The sequence below is a fragment of the Labeo rohita genome, chromosome 17 (assembly GCF_022985175.1).
Source record: "Labeo rohita strain BAU-BD-2019 chromosome 17, IGBB_LRoh.1.0, whole genome shotgun sequence".
Taxonomy (NCBI): Eukaryota; Metazoa; Chordata; class Actinopteri; order Cypriniformes; family Cyprinidae; genus Labeo; species Labeo rohita.
Genome location: NC_066885.1, coordinates 12,005,449 through 12,014,809, shown reverse-complemented (window position 1 = coordinate 12,014,809; position 9,361 = coordinate 12,005,449).

The window sequence follows — 9,361 nt, the reverse complement described above, 5'->3', positions numbered from 1 at the left end:
TGTAAGGTGACAGGAGCAACTAGCTGTTGAGCCGAACTTGCAGTTGAAATTGCCAGGGTGTGTATTGTTGGAAACAATTTGAAAAATGCTCTTAGGATAGGATAGTTTTTACTTAAGGCATTTTTGAACCATTACAACTGAGGGGCTCATATGCAACTATTACAGAAAGTTCAAACGCTCACTGCTGCTTCAGAAGGAAAAACGATGCATTAAGAGCTGTTGAACCGAATGAGGATATGTACATTTTTCTTAGTTTGCCTAAATATCATATTTTTTTTTCATTTAGTACTGCCCTTCAGAAGCTACAGAAGATACTTACATGTTCCCCAAGAAGACAAAAGAAGTTAAATTTACCCTTATCTTCAAATTCCAAAAGTTTTCACCCCCCCGGCTTAATGCATAGTGTGTCCTTCTGAAGCATCAGTGTGTGTTTGAACCTTCTGTAATTGTCCTCAGTGTGAAAAGATGGATCTCTAAATCAAACAGTCATTGTTGGAAAGGGTTCAAATACACAAAAATGCTGAAAAACCAAAGAATCTGTGGGACCAGAAGGATTTTTCTGAAGAACAGTGGGCATTTTAACTGTTCAGGACAAACAAGGGATTCATGAACAACTATCACGAAACAAAAAAAAAAAACAGCTGTGGATCATTCAGATAACAACACAGTATAAGAAACAAGTGTATGTAAACTTTTGAATAGTCATTTATATAAATTCAGTATTAATAAATATTTTCTCTTTTTTTCTCACATTTTTCAAATTCTGGAATTCAGAAAAAAAAGAATATATATATATATATGTGTGTGTGTGTGTGTGTGTGTTAAAATCTGCCTAAATTAAAGTTTTAGTAAGACTGTAAAAATGTGTTTCACTAAAAAATAATTAATTATATAAATAATTATATAAATAATTAATAAATTAATATTTTTATCCAGCAAGTATACATTATATTGATCAAGAGTATCAGGAAAGATATTTAATGTTACAAAAGATTTCTACTTCAAATAAAAGCTGTCCTTTTAAACTTTTCTATTCATCAAAGAAAAAAATATATATCATGGTTTTCACAAAAATATTAAGCATCACAGCTGTTTTCAGCATTAAAAAGAAATGTTTCTTGAGTAGCAAATCAGCATATTAGAATGATACATTTATATATATATATATATATATATATATATATATGTATATATATAACAATATAATGTTTTTACTGCATTTTTGATCAAAGAAAGCCTTGGTGAAGTGTAAGAGACAAAAAAAAAACTTAAATTAGTTTTTATTTTTCTGTTTATTTTTTCATATTAAAGTGGGCCACTGAGGACTAGGGCTTATCTCATTAATATTTGAATAATGTAAAAATAAATCATTTATGCAAAATCTGATTTACAGTTATTTAAAAAAAAAAAAAAGGGACTTCAGTGGCTTTATTTTTTGAAATTTGAGTTTCATTACTGTTTGAAATGCTTGATTGTACATTGTTTGTTAGCTTGTTAAAACATAACATTTAAATGCCACTTTTAAATGCTATCAAATCAACCACTTAGCCTGAGCCCTTAAAGTAGATGTACAGCATAATTTCATCCAAATGTATTTGTTTAAGAAAAGACAAACTTTCTGCTAACTCCTGACAGTTATTGTTTTTGACCCTGGTCCAGTACATTTGGCCTGTTTGTCTTCTAGCATATTTCTCACCCCTTCAGGCATAACTTGTCTATTAAGCAGCGACAAAGCCACTATTATTCAGCACCTCGAGTGACTACATACGTAAACAATTGACGTCAAAAGGCCAGACAGTGAGATTACAGTAACAGTGTTTTTGGCTTGGGACTGAGGGTCCATGTGCATAGGGTACATACTGATCTCTCGCTGAAAGACCTGTCCCCTTTTATCACTGTCTGTTAAATCTATTGTGGCAGATCAGGGAAGAGTGCAGCCATTCCAACAGGGCACAATTGACCTTGTGTGGCCTTCCCCAGCAGCTGTCACATTGCCACACTGTAATGGAGGCAATTAGCCGCACGGTCTCTAGAGCTGTGTATCTGTTACTAACACACTCAAATCACACAGGTACTGCAGACAGGTCTAATGGATGTGTGAAGTTCACACTAGCAGAGGAAGCGCAGGTGTAGTTCATTACATTAAGTATGAAAAGTATCCAATAGCATTTGACAGCCAGTAAATGTCCAGATACTTTGGCTTAATTGTAAATATTCTATCTATTGTAGGGCTGTCAGTTTAACAGTTCAGTAAATAATTTGATATTGTGCTATATTTTATATAGCAAATATTATGTGTTTTTGCTCAATTTTGCAGAGAACATATTACCTTTGAAGCCACAGCAGAATTGTTGCCGTCTCCAAACAACACAGCGGTGTTTAATTTCTGAATGGATCCGCGTTTTGAACGAACCGTATGAACCAGTGATTCAGAGAGTCATTTACCTCGTTCCTAAATGAATCAGCCGTTTGAACGAATCGAATACATTTACCGACACCTGCTGGCAGATTTAGTTTCTTATTTAGAGTATCATTTCATAAAATAATAATAAGAAGAAGAAGAATAAATAAGAATAAAAATAAATACATTAAAGGCTGTTTTGGTTATCAATGACTTACACTGTATGAACAAAAAATACTGAGATGTTTCTCAAATTATCTTCTTTTCCATAATAAGCCGTTGCAGCCCAAATGTGTATGTGTAATAATTTCTATTTTGATTCAAATAAAATACATTTTATTAAAGCTTGAAGCTACTTTTTGTGATGTCTGTTTGATGTTTTACACAACAGTGACTTTTAAATTATCTTTTGGGAGTAATTTCTCAGCCAAATTTGATGTGCGAGTAATTAGATTAATTAATCGAAACATCATATAATTATTTAAATTAAAAATTCTAATCGACTGACAGCCCTAATCTATTGTTTTATAATTTGAAATAAACTTCAACAGTGGTATTCATGCGTTAAAGGAATAGTTCACCCAAAAATGAAAATTCACTCTCAGGCTATTCAATATGTTGTAGAGTTTGTTTCTTCATTAAAACAGATTGGGAGAAATTTAACATTATGTCAGTTGCTCAACCAACTGATCCACTATAGTGAATGGGTGCCGTCAGAATGAGAGTCCAAACAGCTGATAAAAGCATCACAATTAATCCATCTATTAATGTCTTATAAAGTGAAAAGCTGCATATTTATAAAAAACAAATGCATCGTTGAATCATTTCAACTTTAAAACATTCCGTTTGGACTAAATATAGTCTATAATCCAAAATAATGTTTCCTAACAAACGAAACAAAACAAAAAAATCCATCCTCTGTTGTCTTCTCACATCTAAAACCACCAATATTTTTTGTTTAGATCTTTTTTTTTTTTTTTTGGATTGTTTTCACTTTTAAATGCCACTTGATCAGTGCATATTTCTCTCCTGGTTCAGACAAACAACCTTTTCACTGGAGAAAGCAACATTACGGATAGAAGACTTTTGAAGTTAAAAACATGTTCATGATGGATTTGTGTTTTACAAACACACAGCTTTCCACTTCACAAAACATTAATTTATGGTTTGGTATTATGTGGATTACTTGTGGATTACTGTGATATTTTTATCAACTGTTTGGACTCTTATTCTGACGGCACCCATTCACTGCAGTGGATCCATTGGTGAGCAAATAATGTAATGAAACAAATTCATCTCAAGAAACAAATTCATCTATATTTTGGATGCTTTCAGAGTGAGTACATTTTCAGCAATTTTTCATTTGAACTGTTCCTATAAGTCCGACTTAAGTGTACAAAAACTTATTGGGCACTTTAGAGATTATGTTAATATAAATACAAATATAATTTATCAACTAGAGGAAAAGAGGGGATTTAAGGACAACTTCATGTTAAAATTCTTGGCCAGGAATGAAGGAAATTCCTCTCATACTTTTAAACATGGGTGGGGCATGTGTCACAGGGTATTGTGGTTTGCTATTCACAAATGACTGTGCAGTACTTACTGATGGGAGTTTCAAAACACAAACACCCACACCTTAACACATCTCAACTCGAAAGCTCTAGTTCACGGTCGTTCATAGCAGGATTCAGCTTTGAATGGTAGTTAGTCAGTTGAAACATGTTGAAACATTCTTCTTTAAGTCCGTACAATGACACAGATCCTCAATATAAAAACCTCTTGACATCAAAGCGTTGTCCGGGGCTGAATCACTACATTATTTAACAGGTTGCCATTCACACAATTTCTTAAGGAATTAAACACCTTTCAGACAGGTTAACTTTTCTATATATACCCACACACTTGAATTCAAACGTTTTGGGATGGTAAGGTGTTTTCTTTTTTAAGTTTTTTTACATTTGAAAAAAAGGTTTTTGTCTTATACTCTGTTAGGTAACATTTGTTTGATCAAAAATACAGTAAAAGCAGTAATATTGTGAAAGATTGTGAAACTGTTTTTTATTTGAAATGTACTTTATTTCTGTAATAGCAAAGTTGAATTTTCAGAAGCCATTACACCAGTCTTCAGTGTATGGAAATCGGTTTCCGCCACTGAATAATAATTAAAAAAGTAATTGCGGCTTTTTATCTCACAGTTCTGACTTATTTCTCAGAATTGCTCAGAAAACTCACACTTCTGATTTTTTTTTTTTTTTTTTTTGTGATATAAACTTAAAATTGCAAGTTTTAAAGTCAGAATTGCAAGATATAAACTCGCAATTATGACTTATTTTCCTCAGAATTGTGTGATATAAACTCATGATGAGACAAACTTTATTTCTCAGAACTGCGTGACATAAACTTGAAATTACGATAGAAAATAAGTTTTCTCAGAATTGTGTGATAAAAACTCAAAATTGCGAGTTCTAAAGTCAGAATTGCAAGTTAAAAACTCACGATTATGACTTTTTTACAGAATTGCATGATAGAAAGTTAAAATTACAAGAGAAAAAATGTTATTTCTCAGAATTGAATGATACAAACTCATACTTCTGATTTTTGATCTCAGAATTGTGATATCAATTTATAATTTAAAGTTTTAAAGTCAGAATTGCAAGACATAAACTCATAATTTTGACTTTTTTCCCTTAGAATTGCATGATATAAACTCAAAATTATGAGAAAAAACGTTATTTCTCAGAATTGCATGACATAAACTTAAAATTACGAGAGAAAAAAAATGTATTTCTCAAAAGTGCGTGATGCAAACTCATACTTCTGATTTTTTTCCTAAGAATTGTGAAATAAATTTAAAATTGCAAGTTTTTAAGTTTTTTTTCCTTTTTGCCAATTACTGACAAAAACAGGAAGTGTTTTGTGCTGTTTGATACTAATAAAATAAAGAGAAAATAATATACTTTTTAATGTTTTTGAACATTAGAGAGTATAAAATATTGTCAAAATTTTTACAAATAAAATATTATTTAAAATATTAATTTAAATATTATTTAAAATGTAAAAACAATTTAAAATAACTATTTTCAATTTTAATATAATTTTAAAAAATCATTTATTCTTCTTTAGCCTTCAGTGTCTTGATCCTTCAGAACTTTATTTCTCAGAATTGCGTGACATAAACTTGAAATTACGAGAGAAAAAAATTTATTTCTCAAAATTGCGTGATGCAAACTCACTTCTGATTTTTTTTCTCAGAATTGTGTAATATATACTCAAAATTGCAAGTTCTAAAGTCCGAATTGCAAGATATAAACTCACAGTTATGACTTTTTTTCTCTGAAATGTGTGATATAAACTCAGAATTATGAGAAAAAACATTATGTCTCAGAATTGCATGATACAAATTCATACTTTGATTTTTTTTTCTAGAATTGTGTGATATAAACTTAAAATTGCAAGTTCTAAAGTCAGAATTGCAAGATATAAACTTGCAATTATGACTTTTTCTCAGAAATACATGACATAAACTCAAAATTCAGACTTTTTTTTTACATAACTGTCGCAATTCTGACTTTAGAACTCACAATTTTGAGTTTATATTACAAAATTGTGAGTTATTACGAGAGAATTCAAAGATATAAACTCACAATTCTGAGAAGCACAATTCTTTTTTCCCCTCAGAACTGAACGTAATAACTTGTAATTCCGAGTTTTATTTTTCACGTTTCTGAGAAAAAAGTCGGAATTGCAAAAAAAAAAAATCAGAATTGCAAGTTTATATCCTGCAATTGTGAGAAAAATGCAAACTCGCAATTGTGAGAGAGAAAAAAAGAATTGTGAGGGGAAAAAATTGCAATAAAAATAAAAATGCAATACCTTTTTTTTATTCAGTGGCAAAAAATGGGCTTCAGAAATAATTCTAATATGCTGATTTGGTGCTTACCTTTTTAAGAAAAAAGTCTTTACTGTCTCTTTTTTTTATTGAATGCACTCAAGCAGAAAAGAAATATTAATTTCTAAAAACCCAACAACTTTGGTTATACACACGCACATACAGATTAATTTTCTGTCATTCCCTTAGTTGTGCTACATGATTAATTAAGCATTTTTTTTTTCCATTACAGCAATGACCACAATTTCAATTTCCTTTCTGAAATTTGAAGCTGACCATATTATCATGTTATCAAAGGGCAAATAAGGTTGAAATCTTCCTGTTGCTCTTTTTAATAACGTGGTGTATGGTTTACAGCTGGAAGGCAGAATTCCTTGGGACTTTCCATGTTCTGTCAAAGGCAGTTTCAAACAAATCTGAGGAGAATCTCAAAACACACAGTGCTATGAAATGCAATAATTCTGCTCTTTAAATCTGTTAATACTAGTAAACATTCACAAAATAGAACTTAGTCAGTCATGCACCGCATGAAGGTACTACATAACATCATTTTCACAACTCAAAACTGTTTTTATGGAATTTTCTACTACTTCGTTTTCATTCCTATCAACAATTAAATATGGCTCTATACTGTAAAAAAATAAAAAACAATTTGTTGAGTCAACTTAAAATAATTTGTTACCCTGCTGCCTTAAAATTTTAAGTTCAGTCAACTAAAATAAGTTTAGTCAACTTGAAATGTTAAGTTGTACTAAGTAACTTATCAGATGGGTAAGTAACCCAGCTGCCTTAAAATTTTAAGTTGATTAAACTCAAATATCTAAGTTGTCACTTAGTATAATTTAACATTTCAAGTTGAATAAACTTTTTTTTGAGTTTACTGAACTTAAAATTTTAAGGCAGCCAGGTTACAAATTATTTTAAGTTGACTCAACAAATTGTTTTTTACAGTGTACCCTGAGGTCTATGCATAACTAAACTGATATACTGAAGCTAAATCATCAAAAGGTCAGCATAATTATTTTGTTTCAGAAATTTTCTTGTAATAAGGTGGTAAAAAACTCAAAAAAAATTTTAGTCAGAAAATTAGCTTAAACTAAATATACATTTTAACATATTTGTCATAATACTGAATGACAGCAGTTTCTTGTAGTTCACGCTGTTTCCTAAAGTCACAATTATGTTTCTCATGGTCAGATGTGAAGATTAGTAGAACCAAATAAAAGACTAAAAAGTTCATTCAGGAAAAGAAAAAGAATGAAAGTCTCTATGACCCGATTCTCAAAGAGGCGAGGAGGCCTCAGACAGTTATAATAAATTTGACCCTGTCCTTGTTTTCTATTGTACTCTAGCGGGTCAGTGGGCCACATAATCTCTGCCTTTGATTTAGGCTTTGAGCTCAACGTAGCAAGGCTAGACTGAAGTTTAGCAGTTGGAGACTTGCTCGCTCTCGTTCTTTCTCTCTCTGTGCTTTTGTGCAGACATAAGCCTATAGGATGGAGCAAGTGTAATCCTGTGTTCTTAAGTCCAGCACACGGCTGTGCTCCTAATGAGAGTGACCGCACACTCACCCCCAGCAGCAAAAACACCCTGAGCTCAAGTATTCAAAGGGCATCAGAGGGGAACCTGTTTTTACCATCATGTTTGGTGATTGTAGTGCACTTCATATGATTTCTCTGCTCACATATTTGCAAGAATTGCATTATATATATTAAAGAGTGCGGTCAAATCGATTAATCACAATTAATCGCGTTTGAAATAAAAGTCTGTGTTTACATAATATGTGTGGTTGTGTTGTGTATATTTGTATGTATATATACATACACACACATACATGTATATATTTATATATACCTTATATGTAATATATATTTATGTATATAATCTAAATCATATATAAATACAAATATAAATACATGTAAATATTTCATAAATATATACATGGATGTGTGTGTATTTATATATGCATATATAGCACACACACGTATATTATGTAAACACAAACTTTTATGTTGGATGTGATTAATCGAGATTAATCGATTTGACAGCACTCATTTTAAATTATCAATGCTTTAGCAATACTGCTGTACATTTAAGGTTATGGCAAAAAAAAATAAAAAATCATGCACTGGTTAATTTTGAGATTTTGGGCTATTTGGCTTTTAATAATGTGTTATTTCAGACTAATAAATATCTTTAAAGGACATTTTCTCAAAATTATTTTTTTCCCCCTCATGCTCAGTCAGAAAGTCAGAAATCTCTGTTGATACTTGAAATAAACTTTAGCTAAAATATGAATTAAATATATAAATAATTTAAAACTTATTTTATTTCAGCTAGTTAACAAGCCAGTATTTCTCATTTTCATTTAGTTTGCCTTGATGTGCTAAAATAACTAAAACTTAAACTTAAATAAATAACTGTTAAATATATAAACATATTTTAAAAAGAATGAATGAAAAGAAAGAATGAAGAAAAATGACAAAAATGCAACAAAATTAAAATAATTAAAATTAAAGCAGAAAATATAAATAAAAATGTTTTTCAAAATATTAATAAAACAATAATAGTATCTCAATAATACTAAAATAGGTCTACAGTTTTATTACGATTTTTAATTTTGAACATCATATAAAGTTTGTTCATATGTCTGTCACCTGATTTATTGTTTAACATTTTATTTATAAAAACATGGTGGGTTTTTTGTATTTATTTATTTCTGACTATTTTATTATTTATTTTTTGACACTAATATGCCAACAAAATTAACCCTTTAACTGTCACTCTTGAACACAGACATGAAAACGCGCTATCCAAAGTTACATTTTTATAATTCATGATCGAAAACATTTTGTAATATGGTTTTGATGTACAATTTCCATGGTAATGCAGTGTCTGATTTTAAAATGGTTTTTAAAGGATGAATTTTGAGATTTTAAGTTTTCAGGTGATACATAATTTCTTAAGATTTCTATTGTGTGATAGGTAAAAAGGCAATAAAGAAAGTCTTTTTGTGACAAAGGTCAGAACTCCTGTTATGACGTAGATTTTTGAGGTGCACTCTTGTC